Genomic DNA, 9,374 nt, shown 5'->3' with positions numbered 1-9,374 from the left:
ATTAGGTTCTCTGTCTGCATCCCAGTTATATCCTGCAATGGCCCTCATTATGTTTAACACACTCTTATATTTTGATTCCAGATAATCTGTGTTTCTTCCAAGTGTATTTGCTGTCAAACCACATGCCTAGATATTTGAATACAGTCGCCCTCTGTAAATAGCATCCATAAAGATATACTTTCAACTCTTTGGAAAATGAGTAGAACATATAACATGATTTACCAACTGATATCTTGAATCCCGACTCCACTGACAACAATTCTACTTTCTTCACTGCTGCTTGTATGATGATATTATATGCTGAGCATTTCTGCCACTCTTCCATATGGCCCCATCATCAGCATACAATGCATTTTTGATTCCCATTTGAACATTTTCAAATATATCAAACATCACATTAATTAGGACAAGGCCGATAACACTGCCCTGAGGAATACCATTCATACCTGAGAAGCTAGAGGATTTCATTTATGGCATTTGACAGATGCCCTTATCCAGAGCGACTTACGATAGTGCTTTGGATTTTTTTTTTTTTTCCAGAACAGAGAAGAGTCTCGATGCATGTCTTCCTTGTACCCTGAGAGATGGTGGGACCAGTCGAGCAGTGCTAGAGGATCGGAGGGAGTGTGGTGCCGCGCGAGGTGTGATAAGTGCTTTGAGATAAGTGGGTGCTGGTCCGTTTTTGGCTTTGTAGGCAAGCATCAGTGTTTTAAATCTAATGCATGCAGCTACAGGAAGCCAGTGGAGGGAGCACAGCGATGGGGTGGTATGGGAAAATTTAGGAAGGTTGAAAACCAGTCGTGCAGCTGCATTCTGGATCAGTTGCAGAGGACAAATGGTGCTCAGAGGCAGACCTGCCAGGAGTGAGTTGCAGTAGTCCAGTCTTGATTGTCTAAGGAGATTGTAAGATCCTGAGGTGGAGATGAATCACCTGGGATGAACAGCAGTTCAGTTTTGGTGGGATTAAGTTTCAGCTGATGAGCTGTCATCCATGATGAGATGTCTGCCAGACATGCTGATATCCGAGCAGAAACATGAGTGTCTGAGGGAGGGAAGAAGAGGATGAGTTCAGTGTCATCTGCATAGCAATGGTATGAAAACCCATGTGAGGATATGACCGCACCAAGAGATTGAGTATAGAGGGAGAACAGGAGAGGACCAAGTACTGAGCCTTGTGGAACACCAGTGGAGAGTCCGCGAGGAGCAGATGTGGATCCCCTCCATGTTACCTGATATGACCGACCTTCCAGGTAGGAAGCAAACCATTGCCATGCTACACCACGAATTCCTAGGCTCATGAGGGTGGACAAGAGAGTCTTGTGGTTCACTGTGTCAAACGCTGCTGAAAGGTCAAGGAGGATGAGGACTGAAGACAGTTTGGCTGATCTAGCGGCATGTAGCTTCTCAGTGACGGCCAAAAGGGCAGTCTCTGTGGAGTGTGCCGGTTTGAAGCCAGACTGGTTGGGATCTTGGAGGTCCTCCTGTGAGAGTTAGCAAGACAGCTGATTATAGACAGTTCGTTCCAGGGTTTTAGAAAGAAAAGAGAGAAGTAATACCGGTCTGTAGTTGCTGATGTCAGAGGGATCTAGAGTGGGTTTCTTCAGGATGGGAATAACCCTTGCTCTCTAATTTCACTAATGCTCTCTAATTTCACTAATCCCACTAAATGTCTGTCCATATAGTGAGTCTAATAGCCAGTTGTATAATCTGCCTCTTACTAATCTATTTAATTGTATCAAAATGCCCTCCCTCCATACTGTATAATATGCTTTTTCAATATCAAGATATACTACCAGCATGTTCTCTTTCATCACTAGGGCCTTTTCTATTTAATTGCTTACTCTTACCAGGGCATCATCTGATTGGGAGCCACTCTGGCAATCACTAAACAGCCCTTTATGCTCCATAAACTAAGATTATTACCTTTTCTAACAGTTTACCCAAGTTAGAGGTCAGAGCTATAGGTCTACAGTTTGATGCTAATGTTTAGTCGAGGCATTACTAAATGGCAGACCGTGGTCCAGACGTGGACCAAGCGATGGTTGTATCCGGACCGTGACACATTTCTGATAAATTCACAAGAATGAATATTAATGGAGCATTTTCTTTTTTCAAAACTATGCACGCAGAACAATCATATGTGTCTACTTCACTCAACTGAGTCAGTCAATCAGTGTTTACAGGGCATACTAACTATAGAGTCTGTCACTAAATTCAATCGTCAGAATCAGAAAGAGCATTTATTGCCAAGTGTGCTCACACACACACAGGGAATTTGCCTTGGTATGAAGCTTCCAGAATACACATACCAATAAGACATCGAAACGTATAAGAATAATATCTGGTGTGACGATTCTTTGCTTTTAAAAAATAGTAGTCTCAGGTACAATTTTTGCAGCTTTATAAGGAAATTAGCTGTAAGTTTTACTCATCATCTTGCAGAACCCACCACAGTTCTTCTGGAGACTGTCACACTTGCTTCTTATTTTTGCAGCAAAACCCAGCAGACTTCACTATGTCATACAAACATTTTTCTGTAACATTTAATTTTGTGCTGGAAAACTAATGTTTGGAAATCTAAAAAGTTTTTGTACTGAATCAATAATGTACAAGTCATAAAATAAAAATCTATAACAAAGTTTGTACTAAAAAAAAACGGTGTCTAAGACTTTTGCACACTTTTGCACACACACATATACATACATATTATATATATATACAGTTAGGTCCATAAATATTGGGACAGTGACACAGTTTTGGTAATTTTGCCTCTGTACACCACCACAGTGGATTTGAAATGAAGCAGTCAAGATGTGACTGAAGCGTAGACTTTCAGCTTTAATTCAAGGGGTTTAACAAAAATATTGCATTAACCGTTTAGGAATTACAGCCATTGAAGTGAAGGAGGCCATCATTAGGCTGAAAAAACAACACAGACCTATCAGAGAGATAGCAGAAACTTTAGGAGGGCCAAATCAACAATTTGGTACATTCTTAAAAAGAAGGAATGCACTAGCAAGCTCAGCAACACCAAAAGGCCTGGGAGACCACAGAAAACAACTAAAGTGGATGATTGCAGAATTCTTTTCTTATTGAAGAACAACCCCTTCACAACATCTAGCCAAGTCAGGAACACTCTGGAGGAGGTAGGCCTATCATTGTCAAAGTCTACAATCAAGAGCCACCTTCATGAATGTAAATACAGAGGGTTTACCTCAAGATGCAAACCACTGGTAACACTCAAGAACACAAAGGCCAGATTAGACTTAGCTAAAAAATCTCTAAAAAAAAGCCTGACCAGTTCTGATGCAAGATTAACTTGTACCAGAATGACGGGAAGAGAAAAGTATGGAGAAGGAAAGGAAGGGCTCATGATCCAAAGCATACCACATCATCCGTCAAACATGTGGAGGCAGTGTTATGGCATAGGCATGTTTGACTGCCAATGGAACTGGGTCACTGGTGTTTATTGATAATGTGACTGTTGATAGAAGTAGCAGGATGAATTCTGAAGTGTACAGAGCTATACTTTCTGCTCAGATTCAGTCAAATGCTGCAAAACTGATAGGACAGCGCTTCACAGTACAGATGGATAACAACCCAAAACATACTGTGAAAGCAGCCCAAGAGCTTGGAAATCAAATCTTCTTAAATGGCCGAGTCAGTCACCTGACCTCAACCCAACTGAGCTGCTTTTCACTTACTGAAGACAAATCTGCAGGCAGAATGACCCACAAACAAGCAGCAACTGAAGATGGCTGCAGTAAAGACCTGGCAAATCATCTCAAGGGAGGAAACTCAGCATTTGGTGATGTCCATGGGGTCCAGACTTCAGGTAGTCATTGACTGCAAAGGATTTACCTCCAAGTAATAAAAATAATCCTAATATTTATGATTATATTAGTTTGTCCCATTATTTTTGAGCCTGTGAAAATGGAGGAACTCTGTAAAAAATGGCTGTAATTCCTAAACGGTTAATGCAATATTTTTGTTAAACCCCTTGAATTAAAGCTGAAAGTCTACGCTTCAGTCACATCTTGACTGCTTCATTTCAAATCCACTGTGGTGGTGTACAGAGGCAAAATTACCAAAACTGTGTCACTGTCCCAATATTTATGGACCTGACTATATATATATATATATATATATATATATATATATATATATATATATATATATATATATATATATATATATAGTCAGGTCCATAAATATATGGTCCATAAATAAATATATATATATATATATATAGTGTGTGTGTGTGTGTATACACTATATTGGCAAAAGTATTGGGACACCCCTCCAAATCATTGAATTCATGTGTTCCAATCACTTCCATGGCCACAGATGTATAAAATCAAGCACCTAGGCATGCAGACTGCTTCTACAAACATTTGTGAAAGAATGGGTTGCTCTCAGGAGCTCAGTGAATTCAAGCGTGGTACTGTGATAGGTTGCCACCTTTGCAGTAAGTCCATTTGTGAAATTTCCTCACTACTAAATATTCCACGGTCAACTGTTAGTGGTATTATAACAAAGTGGAAGCAATTAGGAACAACAGCAACTCAGCCACGAAGTCGTAGGCCACGTAAAATCACAGAGTGGGGTCAGCGCATGCTGAGGCGCACAGTGCGCAGAAGTTGCCAACTTTCTGCAGAGTCAATAGCTACAGACCTCCAAATTTCGTGTGGCCTTCAGATTAGCTCAAGAACAGTGCGTAGAGAGCTTCATGGAATGGGTTTCCATGGCCAAGCAGCTGCATCCAAGCCTTACATCACCAAGTGCAATGCAAAGCGTCGGATGCAGTGATGTAAAGCTGGACTGTAGAGCAGTGGAGACGTGTTCTCTGGAGTGACGAATCACGCTTCTCTCTCTGGCAATCCAATGGACTAGTCTGGGTTTGGCGGTTGCCAGGAGAACGGTACTTGCCTGACTGCATTGTGCTAAGTGTAAAGTTTGGTGGAGGGGGGATTATGGTGTGGAGTTGTTTTTCAGGGGTTGGACTTGGCCCCTTAGTTCCAGTGTAAGGAACTCTTAATGCTTCAGCATACCAAGACATTTTGGACAATTTCATGCTCCCAAGTTTGGGGATGGCCCCTTCCTGTTCCAACATGACTGTGCACCAGTGCACAAAGCAAGGTCCATAAAGACCTGGATGAGTGAGTTTGATGGTCCAACATTAATGCCTGACCTCACAAATGCGCTTCTAGAAGAATGTTTAAAAATTCCCATAAACACACTCCTAAACCTTGTGGAAAGCCTTCCCAGAAGAGTTGAAGCTGTTATAGCTGCAAAGGATGGGCCAACTCCATATTAAACCCTACGGATTAAGAATGGGATGTCATTAAAGTTCATGTGCATGTAAAGGCAGACGTCCCAAAACTTTTGGCAATATAGTGTGTGTATATATATATATATATATATATATATATATATATATATATATATATATATATATATATATATATATATATATATATATACACACACACACACACACACTGTACAGTAGACACAATGGGCTTAAATGGAATAGATATATGTACAGATGTAATATAATACTGCTATGTGCAAGGTGAAGACAATGACAGAAGCGTTAAGGATATGTGTACAGATAATATAGTAAAAGAACGAATTTACACATTGCACAAAAAATTGTATCCACAGAGAGGTAATACACTAAGAAGGACCTAGAAGTTAGTTAATTGTTCATGAGGGAAATGGCTTGTGGGAAAAAACTGTTCTTGTGCCTTGTTGTTCTAGTGGTCAGTGCTCTGAGGTGCTGGCCGGAGGGCAACAGTTCAAAGATATTGTGGCCTGGGTGCGAGGTGTCTGAAATGATTTTACCTGCCCGTTTCCTCACTCTGGATGAGTATAGGTCTTGTAGGGCGAGCACCAATAATCCTGTCAGCAGTTTGGACTGTCCGTTGAAGTCTTCTTATACCTGATTTGGTAGCTGAACCAAACTAGACAGTGCACAGAACGGACTCGATGACAGCTGAGTAAAACTGGGTCAGCAGCTCCTGTGGCAGGTTGAACTTCCTCAGCTGGCGAAGGAAGTACAATCTCTGCTGGGCCTTTTTCAAGATGGAGTCTCTGTGGTTCTCCCACTTCAGGTCCTGTGAGATGGTAGAGCCCAGGAACTTGAAGGACTCGACGGTGGCGGCAGTGCTGCCCAGGATGGTTAGTGGGGGCAGTGCCAGGGGTTCCTCCTGAAGTCCACTATCATCTCCACTGTTTTGAATGTGTTCATCTCCAGGTTGTTTTGACTGCACCATACAGCCGGCTGCTCAACATCACTTCTATATGCAGACTCATCACTGTCCTGGATGAGGCCAGTGACTGTGGTGTCATCTGCAAACTTCAGGAGCTTAACAGAGGAGTCTGAGGAGGTGCACTTATTTGTGTGGATGGAGAATAGTATTGGGGAGAGCACACATCCCCGAGGAGCACCAGTGCTGACTGAACAGGTGCTAGATGTGAATTTTCCCAGCCTCACTAGCTGCTGCCTGTCTGTCAGGAAGTTGGTGATCATTGGATCTACTCACAGCAAACGCGTATTAAAATTGTTTTCAGCTAAGCATCATATAGCCATGAATTTGCACGAAAGGCATTTTCTCCCTATGTCACAGCATAACTTTGCCACAAAGAGAGACGAAAGAAATACAAAGGCAGCTAGGAAGGATGTGCCATGCTCCGTAAAAACAAAATTAGATGCAGAAAATCAAGCTTTCAAAGATGAATATACAGAGCAATATATGTTTATTCTTCCTGCAGCAAGTACTAACACACTAAACTCTCATATGTTCTGAAACAGTGGCACTTCTAAAAAGCAGCAGTGTGAAACTAAAACACTAAACTCTCATATGTTCTGAAACAGTGGCGATAATAAAAAGCAGCAGTGTGAAACGCCATTATGAGACAAAGAACAGGTCTTCTGAACGAACACATCCAGAGCAGTCAGAGGTAAGGGCGCACAAAATAACCTAACTGAGAACCCAGAATGACAGATCCAAGAGTCTACTCCCATTCTTTTACAGCCCAGAAACTTGCAAACAAATGTTCAACTAAACGACGGATTTTTGGGGAAACATAACAGGCAAACTGCTGGGACAGTTGTGAAGGAGGCTGAAGGCATGAAGACTGTTGCTGCAACATTACTTGATGGTAAACAGAAAGACGAGTTGTGGGAGAAAATAAAGGAAATCCCAATGTCAGCTTCAACAGCAACAAAAAAGACTGAAATATTAACAGAGGGTGTACTGGCACAGCTTGATGTGGCTATTCAGAGTGCTTTATGTATATCCTTAGCTACTGAACAATTGACAGCTGTAACTGACATTGCCCAATTTTTGGTATCATTCATCAGACTGTTCTGTGTGTGAGTCTCTCAGAAGAGTCTACTGAAACAATGAGTACAACTCATCCCATCTCATGGCATCTTCATCCTATCAACATCGCCTGTTGAGAGAATTCCTTAGAGAAGTTGAGGCACGCACACACACACGACTTGCTATTGCACAACAATATAAGACGGCTGAGTAAAGGCAGAGTGTTGGAATGGTTTTGGTCCATTTGAAAGGAAATAGAACCTTTCTTGATGAAACTTAAGAGTCATAAAGCATCAGTTTTCAATTTTATTGCAAGATGAGTGCAAAATGCATGTTGTTGCTTTTTTGGTAGATATCTTATCACACCTTAATGAACTCAATTTGAAGCTGCAAGGCAAGAACAATTCAGTTTGTGATTTGATGACAGCTGTGCACTCCTTCCAGGGGAAACTGGAAGTGTTCATGGATGATATTCAAAGAGAGTGTGTACATTTCCCAAATGTGCAGGAACAGATTCAGGGTGAGAGAGATGTTACACCTTTTTGTCTTTGTAGACAAGCTGATTGGGAACTTCAGTAAATGGTTTGACAACTTCAGTATTGGACCACAGCTCCTCCTGTTCGTCCAGAATCCATTCCTCTTCAGAACTTTTCAAAGGAAAGTTCTTAGACCTTCGAGTGGGCTAATGCTGGATCTCTAGGGAACTGATTTATTTGCAAGCAAATGCTGCACCAAAAAAGCATTTAGGAGTAAATGAGCCTGCTACTTTCTGGCTGCAAACTGTGCATGTGACTGTTTTCCCTGGTCTAAGCAAAGTCACACTCCACACTTTGACCATGTTTGCATCCACTTACAGCAGAGAGTCAGCTTTCTTGACTATGAACATTATTGAAACTAAATATCATTCCAAACTCACCAAAGAGCACCTGCGTACAGTATGTACATGAGAATGGCACTAACTCCATTCAAACCGAGATTCAAAGTACTGGCAGGACAATCAAGGGCCCATTTCAATCACTAGACAAGAAAAATAGAGCTCTATTTGGGGAAAATCAAAAGTGGAATGGACATTAAAGATGAGAAATAGTCTTATTTGTTCAAAGTTAGAGAAGTAAAGAGGAGAAAAAATGTACAAAAAAAAGAAAAAAGAAAAGGCAATATCCAAACCTCTGATTACATTTTTTGTTTCAAAATGTGGCACTTCTTAGTTATTTTGTTCAGAAGATGCTGACATTGCTTATTAGCTTTCATTTATGTTTAAAGTAGTCATTCATTTTATGTTGTTTAAATGTACAACAAATATTATTGAAATGCTATGGAAATATACACCATTATTTGATAAGCAATCAACAACTGCATACAGATCTATCTACTAGGGCTCTAAATCACTCCATAATTTGGACATAGTCAGGTTCAGACCTTTGTTGGGGAAAAAACGTAGGTGACTGGACCTCTTTGGATTTTAATTCAATACCCCTGGTTTAGTCTTTACCTGGTTTTGGAAAAGTTAGGACTGTTACCTTTTTTCACTCAGCTGGAACTACATCTGAAAAACTACAAAATGAAATAACTCATTAAATAAATAGGCAACAAGAAACACCTGCCAGGGTAAAACTACTTCGTTTTTTTGTCTTTAGTGGAAGAAATATGATTTTGGCCCAAATTGCCATCAAAGCATTATTAAGAATAAATTAATCATACAGGTTGATTATTGGCTTGCATGAGAGGATGGGTCTAAAATGCTGATTGTGCCCCCACTAGTCAAGATAGAGTCTACCACTGTTAAACTTCCAAGGCTGCTAGAGCCCTAGTTCTGTACTGCATAATAAGAACAGTTCTAAAACATTCCTTTAAAATAACTTTGTTACTATCACTTAAAAATAAATAAAATACAAAAAATAATTAATTACAATAATTGAGTAATAAATTTTAGACAATTACTGTGAATGTATTCTATTTGTAATGTTGTTGTTCCTCTTTTGGCTGCTCCCGTTAGGGGTCGCCACAGCAGATCATTGGTCCGTGTATTTGATTTGGCACAGG

The sequence above is a fragment of the Pangasianodon hypophthalmus genome, chromosome 20, assembly GCF_027358585.1.
Source record: "Pangasianodon hypophthalmus isolate fPanHyp1 chromosome 20, fPanHyp1.pri, whole genome shotgun sequence".
Classification (NCBI taxonomy): Eukaryota; Metazoa; Chordata; class Actinopteri; order Siluriformes; family Pangasiidae; genus Pangasianodon; species Pangasianodon hypophthalmus.
The sequence above is the reverse complement of the archived record's forward strand: the minus strand, read 5'-3'. Positions refer to the sequence as shown.